Genomic DNA, 6,000 nt, shown 5'->3' on the forward strand with positions numbered 1-6,000 from the left:
CCTCCTTACATCGATTAAAAGCGGCATATTGCACCTAAAGCCTGTTTTCATTTAGCTAGATTTTTATTGTATTTCTATGAAAGCAAGCAAAAACGTTCCCCATACCCATTGGGATATTCTGAAGCTGAACCCTTTATAGACTTTGTTAGGCCTGTCACAAATATACATTAAACGTGTATAAGTCTCACATGCATGGCATCAAATATTCACCCCTATGCATTTTTTCCCCCTCAGTTCTATCCATTGTTTTGGATTGACCAATTGCCTCTTTTACATAGTAGCCTACTTGATGTCTGGATCAATGTCTTAAACTATTTACATTATCCAATAAAAGTCCTATTAAGGCACGTAGCAATGCAATTACATTTTGGTAATAAATTTGTTTTGTAAAAATGATAAATATTTGTAATTAGTAAAAACATGAATATCAGCATATTTTACTATGCAACATTTCTTGAGTTGGAGATGAAAAAAACAAACAAACAAAAAATTCCTGGAGGCAGAAAGGTGGTGGCTCAGAACTGAGATGCTTGTTGCCGGGAAACAGGAAGCTGAGAGAACATCCAGGCACTTCAGACTTCAGTGATAAATGGGGGCTGCTGGGAAAGCATGTGGATGGCGAAATGATATGCCAGCCTTCAGGAAGAACTCCACATAAACGGGAAGGCTTCGTCTTCATCTGTACTGTAACTGCCTTCCAGTGAAATTATTTGGCACAGTTGAAACTCCCAATGTCTTTGATAACCTGCTCATATGCAAACCAATTTCTTGCATAATTAAAATGCATACATATAAATCATGTCCTAGTTTTTTTGCAGAGTTGCATATGACAGGTTTTTCACTAGATGGCACCACATTCCCATGCTTCATGCAGTGAATAGAGAATGCATTCACCTAACAAGATAATACAGTATTTTAAGTTTATGATATGCTGAGAGATAACAGAATCACATGCTGAAAATCAGAGACACTAAACCTGTATGTTAACGAGAGGTGACAAGAGACAAAAACACTTTCAAATACGTGCCTCTTTTATCAATCCATATGCTGCTTCTCTCTACCCCCAGTAGAGGGTGCTAGACAGACACTCTCGGTATGAGTCAGAATGAGTCATAAATGATTCATCTGCTGTAAGGGGGAGATGAGCTGCTGTTGTCTTTGTAAGCACCACATGCCCAAACACATCCCAGCCCACATGAGCACCAGGTGCTGTAAGCATGGCTAAAGCACAAGTCATCCCACAACTTTGGTGACAAAAGAGTCATATCAGTGCTACTGTGCTGTTTTTGGTTTGTACTCTGCTGTATTAAATGTTTTATTCCAATGCAAGATTTTTTCTTTTGTTAGTCTTTGTTTAGTCTTTTGCATGAAAATATCATGCAAATTATGCAGACACATTGCAAAATCATGGAAGCAAAAAACATTTCTCTTAATATATTGGAAATTCTAAAGCATAACCCTTTCTATACATTGTTGTAGGCCTATAATGTATAATAATAATAATAATAATATTTAATAATACATGTAAAAAAAAAATATATATATATATTGTTTTTGTTTCTTTTGTTTCATAATTCAAATAGAATTAAGGTAATAATTTGAGGAAATAAAGAAACCAAAATAGTAAAATAATTATAATTTATTGTAAAGTAATGCATTACTATTTGCAAATCTATTTCCAATTCAAGACAGCAAAATCGGACAAATGCTTTTGACTTTTCTTGTGAAAGTGCAATATATATATATATATATATTTTAAATATATGGAACACGTTGTGCATCTCAAATTGTCATTTCACAAGGCCGATATCATTTCCAGCAATTCACATGCTTTCTCTTAATGTTTAAGTCGATAACTTCCCTTGTACCACAGACAACTTGCATAAATTCTTGAAAATGCTGGGCAGTGCTGCGATAAAGCAGCTCCTCTGGGACAGCTTGTGGGAAGGCTGGGTTGATGTGGGCCAGTAATGCACAAATACACCAGTAGAATAATTTAAATATGCTTCTAAATATATATACAAATGCATTTCCTTTGTGAGAGTCCCATGTTATGACTGCTGACTCTAAGTACAAAAGGCCTTCAGTGGGAGTTTGTGGGAGGTTTGAAACTCCTGTCACTGGGACTGTACACTTTCAAAAGGTACCAATATGCACACTTTAGGTATATGTACATTTGAGGTTCTAAAATCCATCCTTTAGGGGTACAAATATGTATCTTTTAAAAGGACACCATCCCAGTGAATGCATTAGTAACTTTTATCTGACAAATGATTTGTGTGCGCAAGGCAGTATATAGTTTTATTTGGTCTTACTGGATTAAGTAAAATTACTCAGTACTGTACATCAATAATTACTTTAAATAGTTTTCAATGCAAGCATCATAAATTCTGCAAGCATGACATTAAAATGGTTCTTTACACATTAGAGGCTTGAAATGCAACAATACATTTTACACAGTATTTAATGGGAGGCCCTGTTCCATTCTTTATCCCCCTAAAAAAGCCCCCTGCTTTATATAGATTTAGTTCTGCATGAGTAAATCAAAAGATGTCAACTTGATCCCTGCTTGGTCAACAGGTTATAGTCCTTTGAATCCCCTAAGATGGGTACTTTCCCCACCCTCTATCCTGTGTAGGAGCAAGGATGACTCAGAGTCAACAACCACACTGTCCTTTGTTTACTGAATTATGTTTAGGAGAAAACAGCAGTGACTCTTCAGATATCGTATGCATTGACTTTATCACCACAACCATAGCAATGCATATAAACAAATAGTGATGCATATGACAACTGCATGTTGCAACATTTTTGCTTATTTAAAACATCCAAATAGTCTGCTGACTGTCTGTTGAGTCACCATTAAAGAGAAAAAAAGAGTGCAGCGTGACTTCGCATCCCTTAATGCACATGGCCATTTGAGAATGAGTCCTTGTGCCAGTGTTGGGTTTTGTCACTATGGAGCTGTATTGTATTGTCTATAAGGGAACCCCATGATCTGAGTCAGTGGTAAACATCATTACATTAGCATTAGTAATCCCTTATATTTACCACAGATAATGACGCAATGTATGATCTAAAGTATGTACAATGACATTTTGACCATAACAGTACAGTTCTGTACATGTAAACAACCTGCAAAACACATAGAATAAAAGCAGAAAGTAAAAGCACATCATGTCCTTCCCGTAGTGCAGATACACCTAATTTCAATAAGCGTAAAAATAAAAATAACATGCTTTGTTTCTGAGAGAAGCGCTGAAGGACAAATCTTCTGAAAGAACAGAGAGAACATCATCTTTTTAAAGATCATAATTATGTCTACTTACCACCATTTTCATTGATTTTGTGAGAAAAGTGTCTGCCTTTTGTCACTTGTTCCCATTTAGCTCCGACTATAAATTTGGACAGTGATAAAAAAAAGATTTAGCTAATAACCAAAAATATATTTTAAGCATCTTTTATGACTGTTCCCATATTCATGTCTGCTAAGATCATCAGATTGGATAATGGGAATACATTTATTTGCATTCTGTGATAATGACTGCATGAATCTTGTTCTTGTATTAGGATCTCAAAGCATGGCCTACAGCCGTTTACTGTTACAGGGAAATGGGATGATAATGCTTGTACTTCTCCATTCCCTAATAGATATTGATCGCTGCATGGTTTCCCAGGCCATAGTGGATTCATTTCTCAGCTCATGGCCATTTCTGATCACAGTGAGAAACGAGAATTTAACAGGTTTGCATTTTCCTGGAAAATGTGGTATAGAAATCTGCTCGTTTACACACAGGAAACCATAATGTTAAGGGGAACCCTGTCACCAAAAAGACTCCTTCCTTCCTCAACATACACATGCTCACACCCCTCCTTAACATACAGGTTTAGTGTCTCTGAGTCATTCTTTCATGTTCTTCAGTACTAAAGTGTTATTTTCAAGGAAACTCTGATTTTTTCTAAAGAAGTATTATGTTATCTTATTCTTTGATCATTGCAAAAATTTATTTTTTCTCTAAATATGTCTTCAGGTCTTTTTTAAGATATCTACATCAGCAAGGTCAGGTCAAATAACCCCTTTGGCTAAGGACTAATAGATGCATTAGCTCTTTATGGCATGAGGTGTTCAAGGGGCAGATTGGCCAAATCCTTAGAGCAACGCTAAACTTAACCTCAACCTACTCATTAACCCTCCACTGACTTTGACCACTGATCTGTCAGCTCTTAGGGCAGGTCAAGCCTGCCGACATGTTCTATATCATGAAGGGCCTATTAGCTGCTCTGTGAAAACATCCATTGTGTCACTCAAAAGTACAGGCCAATAACTGGATAAAAGCACATCAGTTATATGTGCAACAACAACTGATTATTTCACAGGTTTTCTGTGAAACAATTACTGTATGTCTAGTGCCCCTTTGTGGTTAGGTCACTCAAACCATATTTGTGGTTGTCAAAAATACACAAAATGATTGGTGTAAACACTAAAGCATCCTGATACATCCTGTAATGAATGCATACTATCTATCATTAAAACAAGGTATTTGTGCAGATTTAACAGAAAGTAAACAATGGATTAGAGTCAATAGATAGATTGATTAAAACACTAAAATTAAATCAAAATTCATTTAACATTTCACTTTTTCCTTTTTAACATTGTATGCATGTCAAACAAAATAATTGTATTCTTTATACACTATAGACAATACAGTTGTTCCACAGTAATAAACAAGTAATAAACTGTATTAAATTTAATGTTAAGTTTTTCAATTAGGAAATGAATACCATTTCAACAATAAAGCAGCTCTAAAAAGTTATTGTTAATTCAGTGTTAATTCAGTTTAGTTAATAAAAAAATTAATGTTGTGAAATTCACTAATTATGAATCAAATTCAGTTAAACTATAAAGCAGTGACAATGTCATTATTCAGATCAAGTCACTTCAGTGTTGATTCAGTTTAGTTCAATAAAAGCTCAATTCAGCTATAAGCAGCTATAAAGAAAGTGCTTTTATTCAGTGTTTGATAAAGTTCAGCTGAGCAATAGATTACTGACATCTTGGAAAGCAGAGCGATAGCCAATTTAATTTAATTTTATTTTATTAGTAGGCCTATTAATATTTAAGAAATGTGCTTAATGCTGACGGCAAGCGACAAGGTATTTTAATGTTTGTCTTTATATTACAAATAATATATATGCAATGGTTATAATACTTTCTCTAATTCCTTTGTTTAACCATTCTAATGGATTATTAGACAGTTTTTATGCCTCGAACACATCGGCTAAGCAGAAAAACTTATCGACTGATATCTGAAAAATTGCCAATATCATCCGATATATCGGCCTTGGCGAAATATCAGTCCACCACACTACTAAGCAACAGTTTCAACGTTGAAGAGTTAATCAGTTATGAACAAATTTGATTCAGCTATATACCAGTTTTACAGAAGATACAAGTTCTGTCATGAAACTTTAGATGGCACAGGCTGATGCTGGTTCTTTAATGCAAACTGATGATATTGACAGTGTTCAACTACTTAGCACACGCTGATTGGTTCATGTTGCACACGCAGCTTGCTGCTTTACATTTAAATGGCTTAAAAAATGTAAATGGCAGCAATAATCCACAAAAACAGCAATAACCAACATCGGCAGCAATTCAGCAATGTAGTAGATCTATTCCATCAAGACCAAATACATTAACATTGTCATATTCATTGCCATGCTAAAATCTTCCGACAGTTGATATGATATAACTGTAATTATGCAGCTTAATTTAGTTAAGGTTTTATTCTTATCCAGTACTGTCAGTGCAGTCAAACCGATAATTTTACTGAATATTAAGTGAGTTGTTTTTAACTGAATATGAAGTGACCCCATTTGTAATCATATGTATTAAATTCACAAACAAAAGTAAAGGTCTGAAAATAAAGTATTTCTTTTAACTGAATAACAAGTCTTCTGATCTGACAAACTGAATCTCTTTGCTCGCTAATTGATCAG

The sequence above is a fragment of the Carassius auratus genome, chromosome 8, assembly GCF_003368295.1.
Source record: "Carassius auratus strain Wakin chromosome 8, ASM336829v1, whole genome shotgun sequence".
NCBI classification, from domain to species: Eukaryota; Metazoa; Chordata; class Actinopteri; order Cypriniformes; family Cyprinidae; genus Carassius; species Carassius auratus.